Source organism: Ovis canadensis, chromosome 1, assembly GCF_042477335.2.
Source record: "Ovis canadensis isolate MfBH-ARS-UI-01 breed Bighorn chromosome 1, ARS-UI_OviCan_v2, whole genome shotgun sequence".
In the NCBI taxonomy this organism is placed as follows: domain Eukaryota; kingdom Metazoa; phylum Chordata; class Mammalia; order Artiodactyla; family Bovidae; genus Ovis; species Ovis canadensis.
The window spans coordinates 51,944,582-51,952,615 of record NC_091245.1 but is presented as its reverse complement, the minus strand read 5'-3'; the positions used below and the strand labels follow the sequence as shown (position 1 = coordinate 51,952,615).

Here is an 8,034-nt window from a genome sequence, read left to right as displayed (position 1 = left end):
ACTGAACTGAATATATGTATGCTGCTGCTAAGGACTTCCCTGGTGGCTCAGAGGATAAAGCGTCTGCCTGCAATGCAGGAGACCCGGTTCGATCCCTGGGTTGGGAAGATCCCCTGGAGAAGGAAATGGCAACCCACTCCAGTATTCTTGCCTGGAGAATCCCGTGGACAGAGGAGCCTGGCGGGCTACAGTCCATGGGGTCGCAATGAGTTGGACACGACTGAGCAACTTCACACATGCTGCTGCTAAGTTTCTTCAGGCGTGTCCAGCTCTTGTGCGACCCCTTAGATGGCAGCCCACCAGGCTCCCCCATTCCTGGGATTCTCCAGGCAAGAATACTGGAGTGGGTTGCCATTGCCTTCTCCAGAATATATGTACAGTGGTATCTTATTAGTAAATTTGCAATTCCATGGTGATATATCATCTGAATTTTTGTGTGTGTATTCATTTGTCATCTGTATATCTTTGATGAAGTGTCTGTTCATATCTTTTGCTCATATTTTAATTTGGTTGTTTGTTTTCTTATCATTGAGTTTTAAGAGTTCTTGTATATTTTGAATACCAGTTCTTTATCAGGTGTTTTGCAGAGATTTCCTACCAGTCTAGTACTTGTCTCTTAGTGTCTTTCATATAGTCAAGTTTTTAATTTTAATGAAGTCACATTTGTCAATCATTTTTTTCATCAATCATGCTTTTGATGTTGTATTTTAAAAAGTCATTAACAAACCTAAAGTCATCTGAATTTTCTCCTATGTTATCTTCTAAGAATTTTGTAGTTTTACATTTTGTATTTATATCTATGATTCATTTTGAGTAAACTTTTGTGAAAGATGTACAGTTTGTATCTACATTTATTTATTTTTTGCATGTTGCTATTCAATTGTTCCAGGACCATTTGTTGAAAAGATTATCCTTTTTCATTGAATTGCCTTTGCTCCTCTTTTGGTCATTTCTAGGCTTTCTATTTTGTCCTACTGATTTACTTGTCTGTTCTTTTACCAATTACTCTACTGTCTTGATAACTGTAGCTTTCTAGTAAGTCTTAAAGGTGGGTATTCTCAGTCTTCTGACTTTGTTCTTCTCTTGCAATATTATGTTTATTTGGGGTCTTTTGCCACTCCATATAAACTTTAAAATCTGTTGTCACTATTTACAAAATAACTTGCTATAATTTTTATTGGGATTGTGTTGAGTTTATAGATCACATTGAGAAAAGCTGACATCTTGACAGTATTATGTCTATCCTTGTACATGGAAAGTCTCCATTTATTCAGATCTGTGATTTCTTTCATGAGAATTTTGTAGTTTTCCTGATATAGATCTTTTATATATTTTTTTCAGGTTTATGTCTACATATTTATTCTTTTTTTGGCACTAAAGTTAATGGTATTGTTTTTAATATCAAAATCCAATTGTTCCTTGCTGGTATTTAAGAACACTATTGACTTAAATTTTTTTTTTTTTATTGAAGGATAATTACTTTACAGAATTTTGTTGTTTTCTGTCAAACCTCAACATGAATCAGCCATAGGTATATATATGTCCCCTCCCTTTTAAACCTCCCTCCCATCTGCCTCTCCATCCCACCCCTCTCGGTTGATACAGAGCCCCTATTTGAGTTTCCTGATCCATACAGCAAATTCCCGTTGGCCATCTATTTTACATATGGTAATGTAAGTTTCTGTGTTACTCTTTTCATACATCTCACCCTCTCCTCCCCTCTCGCTAGCTCCATGAGTCTATTCTCTATGTCTATTTCTCCATTGCTGCCCTGTAAATAAATTCTTCAGAACCATTTTTCTAGATTCCGTATATGTGTGTTAGAATATGATATTTATCTTTCTCTTTCTGACTCACTTCACTGTTTATAATAGGTTCTAGGTTTATCCACCTCATCAGAACTGACTCAAATGCTTTCCTTTTTATGGCTGAGTAATATTCCATTGTGTACATGTAGCACAGCTTCTTTATCCATTCATCTGTCAATGGACATCTAGGTTGCTTCCATGTTCTAGCTAAGCCACTCTGGTATTGCCTGGAAAATCTCATGGACATATGAGCCCGAGGGCTATATAGTCCATAGGGTCTCAGAGTCAGACACGACTAAAGCGACTTATCATTTACATACATATATTAACCTTGTATCCTACAATTTTGCTATAATTGCATTTTAGTTTCAAAAGTTGTTGATCTTTTAAAAAGATTTTCTATGTAGACAGTCATGTCATCTGTGAACAATGAGAGTGTTATTTCTTCCTTTCTAATTTGAATACCTTTTATTTCCTTTTCTTGCCTTATTTCATTAGTTAGGCTGTCCAGTAAATGTAAAATAAGAGTAACGCAGAGAGACATCCTTGCCTAGTTCTTGATCTTAAATGGGAAAGCATCTAGTCCTTTCTAATAATGTTTTTCATGTACACAAACAACATTTTGATTTCCCATTAAGGGCTCACACATCTTTTATTTCTAGACATTTTAATGTTTTTGTTGCTATTGATTTTTCTATGTTCGTCCTATGCCAACATTTCTCCTGCACACTCTTATTAGATTTTATAATTTCACATGTGTTCTTTGGGTGTAAAATCATATTATTTGCAATAATGACATTTTTTTTGTTTATTCCATGCTAATTATTTTTGTCTCTAGTCTCTTTTACTTACCATATTGCACAAGATACAGTCTATAAGGCAGATGTTAAAATGTAGATGTAGATGATCTCCTAAGGGAGATCAGTCCTGGGTGTTCATTGGAAGGACTGATGTTGAAGCTGAAACTCCAATATTTTGGCAACCTGATACGAAGAGCTGACTCATTTGAAAAGACCCTGATGCTTGGAAAGATTGAGGGCAGGAGGAGAAGGGGTGACAGAGGATGAGATGGTTGGATGGCATCACCAACTCAGTGGACATGGGTTTGGGTGGACTCTGGGAGTTGGTGATGGACAGGGAGGCCTGGCGTGCTGTGATTCATGGGGTCACAAAGAATCAGACACGACTGAGCCACTGCACTGAACTGAGCTGAAAATGGTATGGTGATATTGGATATACATTTCTCACTCCTGACTATTTTAGTTATTTTCAAGCACAATTTAGAGGAAATAAATATATAAGAGCCAGGAGTTGCTGTGGAGAAGGCAATGACACCCCACTCCAGTACTCTTGCCTAGAAAATCCCATGGACGGAGAAGCCTAGAAGGCTGCAGTCCATGGGGTCGCTGAGGGTTGGACACAACTGAGCGATTTCACTTTCACTTTTTACTTTCATGCATTGGAGAAAGAAATGACAACCCACTCCAGTGTTCTTGCCTGGAGAATCTCAGGGACAGGGGAGCCTGGTGGGCTGCCGTCTATGGGGTCGCACAGAGTTGGACACGACTGAAGTGACTTAGAAGTAGCAGCAGTAGCAGCAGTAGCAGGAGTTGCTGAGTTTGCAGATGAAACTATTTTTCACTTAATCTCTCCTGGCTAAAAGCTCTGAAAGTAAGAAGTGAGTGGTTGCCATTAGTGCAGTAACTGAACAAAGATGCTGTGGAATCTGCTGGCTCTTCATCAGATGAGTCAGAGGACTATAATTACTGCTTCACACACGAAGTTTGAAAATAAGGTTCCAGAGAAACAAAAGATGTTTCAGGAGGATAATGGAATTCTGGTGCATCTGAAGGGTGGGATAGCTGACGCTGTCCTGTATAGAGCCACCATGATTCTTACAGTTGGTGGAATGGCATATGCCATATATCAGCTGGTTGTGGCTTCATTTCCCAAGAAGCAGGATTGGCTTCAGTTTATCCTTCCAGCAATCAGTTGGTTCAGTTTCATTCAGCTCTCTGTGGACTGATAAATAGCTAGGTTCTTGGGGAACAGTATTTATTGACTTGTACTAACTGCCACCAATAAAGCAATCTTTACCATAAAAAAGGAAAAGAAATGGTCTTAGGACAAAGGTCAAATTCAGGCAACTACCAGTAAATTTCAGGGTAAAAACCAGATCAAGGGTGTAGCTACAGGACCCTTGTTTAAACCTAAGAAAGAATAAAAATGATGCCTCAGAGACCTTCACAGCTAGACAAAAGAGCTCTAAGAATCTTTTTTCTTTTCAGAAGTGTTGTTATTTTTTATTTTTTCTATTTATTTATTTATTTTACTTTACGATATTGTATTGGTTTTCCCATACATTGACTTGAATCCGCCATGAGTGTACATGTGTTCCGCATCCTGATCACCCCTCCCTCCTCCCTCCCCATCCCATCCCTCTGAGTCTTCCCAGTGCACCAGCCCGAAGCACCCTGTATCATGCATTGAACCTGGACTGGCAATTCATTTCACATATGATAATTTACATGTTTCAATGCCATTCTCCCATATCATCCTGTCCTCGCCCTCTCCCACAGAGTCCAAAAGATTGTTCTATACATCTGTGTCTCTTTTGCTGTCTCACATACAGGGTTATCATTACCATCTTCCTAAATTCCATATATATGCGTTAGTATACTACATTGATGTTTTTCTTTCTGGCTTACTTCACTCTGTGTAATAGGCTACAGTTTCATCCACCTCGTTAGAACTGATTCAAACGTATTCTCTAAGAATCTTAAGAGTGCTCTCCCATGACACCCTGACTCTCAGCTCACATTAGAGAGAGAGCTGTTTCAAAAAGACAGGTAGGTGTGTTGTTTGTCTAACTGTTGTTGCTCTGTTGCTCAGTTGTGTCCGACTCTTTGCAACCCCATTGATTGCAGGACACCAGGCTTCCCTATCCTTCACCATCTTCTGGAGTTTGCTCAAACTCATGTCCATCGAGTCGGTGATGCCATCCAACTGTCTCATCCTCTGTTATCCCCTTCTCCTCCTGCCTTCAATCTTTCCCAGCATCATGGTATTTCCCAGTGAGTCAACTCTCTCTTCAGGTGGCCAAAATACTGGAGCTTCAACTTCAGCATCAGTCCTTCCAGTGAATACTCAGGATTGATTTTCTTTAAGATTGACTGTTTGGTCACCTTGCCATTCATGGGTGGTACCAGATGCTGTTGGCTTCAGGGAGTGCGAGCCTCATACCCTTCAGGAGCTGGGCACTACAGAAGTCATCTTAGAGGGCACTGAGGGAAACCATTCACAGGGACATGTCACATGCATCACACGTGGCACAGGTGTGATTCTTTAAAAAGATAGAAGGGAGGGGATATATGCATTCTTATAGCTGATTCACTTCACTGTACCACAGAAATTAAACCAATGTAAAGCAACTATGCTGCTGCTGCTGCTAAGTCGCTTCAGTCGTGTCCGACTCTGTGCGATCCCGTGGACTGCAGCCTACCAGGCTCCTCCGTCCATGGGATTTTCCAGGCAAGAGTACGCCAATTAAAAAAAAAACTGTATGCATCTCATATATACACTAGATCTGTTTACCTGCCATGATTCAAAGAATCATTAACCACTTTAATGTAAAGTTTAATAGAAATATTTTCAAAAAGACAGAAGGGTTTTAGGAGACTAACTTCAAAATTAGAGAAATGAAAGAAAAAGGAAAAAATTTAGACAGATTCCAGATCCAGATATCAAACTTGTTTCATCTTTAGATATTCCTCTGGTAAAAATCTGCCTGAAAATTGTGAATTAACTTCAGAACTCAGAGGAAAATAGTTTAGTGATTGATTACCCTTCCATCAGTGTGGGAAGGGGCTATGTCAAGAGAGATAATGGCTTCAACTTTGCACACTGGTCAGTCAACATTTGTGATATTATGTTCTATGCTGGAAATCACATTAAAGTGTTACATTGAAACAACTGGTTTTAGTTTGATGAAAGTTACGGACTTAATCCCAGAAGAATGTACATTGCATATATATGTAAAATTTTGTGTGCAGTTGCAAGGGATTCATGGCATCTAGATTAAGAATTCTTGAGTTGGAGGATATGGGGAAGTATACTTTAAATAATAGTAATAGGAGCTACATTTAGTAAACAGTTCTATGGGCCAGTGCTCTACCAGGTAATTTCATATATAAAATATTCTTTAAGATACAACCAACAATCTTGCACAGTGTGGAGTATTACTTTCATTTTGCATGAGAGGTAACCAATGGTAAGAGACATTCTGTAATTTCCTTAAAGTCACACAATGACACATCTGGGATTCCAAATCAGGTACCTCTCACTCAAAGCTCATGGTTTCCACCTTCTATAAAGGAACATATCTTACATACAATGCTTAATAAATATATGAACAGTAAACAAATGAAAGGCTGTCACTTGGAAGGTATCAAATTTTGTATTGCTCTGGAAGGAATGTATAGGTAGACTCTACAAGGAGTGATGTTTTATACATAAAATATATTTTTTTATGAACCCTATGTTACTAGTCCTTTGCGTTTACTTTATAGTTTGTCTCCTTAAAAGACCTTACTTTAAAGTATAATCTCAAATGACTCTCACTCTTACTCTATGAGGCAGATAAGGAAGTTTTAATTACTACTGTTTTATAGATAATGACACTCAAACAAAGGCATTAAATAATTTTCTAAGGTCAGACAGTAAATTATGATCAGAGCTCCAAGTCTCCATTAGTCATCAAGCCTGTCCTTTAACCATGTGATTCTGCGTCTCAGAACAGCTCACTGTAAAATGAGAGGTAAGACAGTGAAAGGGGTAGGATATATATTGGAGTGATATAGTCCACTTTGGCTGGCCAGATAAATGAAGATATCTATTTAAGTACTCTAAATCATTAATTTAAAATGTATCCTCTCTACTACTGTAAAGGGGTTCAGAGGTGTACAGTTAAACATCTTAACTCTTGGAATTATTTTATGTGTTATTTTATAATTTAAAGAGTTCTTTCAAATACATTATATCATTCATATACATGGTTTGATTTTCAAACCATGCTGTTTGCCAGGCAGACCAGACCCTGTTTATCCTTATTTTAGAAATGAAGACATTGAGTTTCATGGAGGTTGGAAGGCTTCCTCTAGTCACACAGCTTTATGTAGTAGAACTGAGGTTTAAGCCACCAGCTTTCCTGCCTCTTTCCACTAGTAGAGCTGAGAGAAGAGAGTCCAGTAAGTACAAATTAGAAAATGGATGCTGCTGATTTTTGAGGTCAGCAGCAGCACTGAAACATTTCAGGATGACTTGCATTTGTTTTTAGAGCTACCTTCTGTCTATGTTTTAGGACTGTCTGTTTACCTGTTCTGGTGTGGAGCAATCTGATTTTCTTTACTTGTGTTTATAACTTCTCTTAAAATAAAGTAAAAATAAATAAATAAAAATTTAAAAAAAGAGAAAAGATAAGGGGGATAAATTTTCTCATGACATGGGTTTTTGGATGGACCAAGAAATTGTTTTCTGAATCTGTCAAGTGCTACCTATGATTGGGATCTTGGCTGGAGACACTTTTGGCAGTTTGTTCAAAGTGCAACCTTCTTACTTTCCCTCCCTCTCCTTGTTTTTGTTGAGTTAGGGCCTAATTAACATAAGTCTGACTATTTGTTAAAGAAGGTCAAGAGTGGAAGCAAAACATGGCATCTATTCACACTTTCAAAAGTAAACCACACCCTTTTCACTTTTAAAAAGGATTGAAATATAACTGACATAGGACCTTATATTAGTTTCAGGAGTATAACATAACGATTCAATATTTGTATATATTATGAAATGATCACAACAATAAATCTAGTTAATATCTCTCCCTATACCTTGTTATAAAACTGTTGCTTCCTTTTGATGAGAACTCTTAGATATCTCTTCAGTTCAGTTCAGTTCAGTCGCTCAGTCGTGTCTGACTCTTTACGACCCCATGAACTGCAGCACGCCAGGCCTCTCTGTCCATCACCAACTCCTGGAGTTCACTCAGACCCACATCCATCGAGTCAGTGATGCCATCCAGCCATCTCATTCTCTGTCATCCCCTTCGCCTCCTGTCCCCAATCCCTCCCAGCATCAGAGTCTTTTCCAATGAGTCAACTGTTCGCATCAGGTGGCCAAAGTACTGCAGTTTCAGCTTCAGCATCATTCCCTCCAAAGAAATCCCAGGGCTGAT

At 38.4% G+C, this 8,034-nt stretch overlaps 1 pseudogene; it reads left to right on the top strand.

Annotated features, from left to right (window-relative positions):
• The first annotated feature begins 3,522 nt into the window (after positions 1 to 3,522).
• LOC138433958 (cytochrome c oxidase subunit 7A2, mitochondrial pseudogene) lies at positions 3,523 to 3,834 on the top strand (annotated as a pseudogene).
• Positions 3,835 to 8,034: the final 4,200 nt, after the last annotated feature.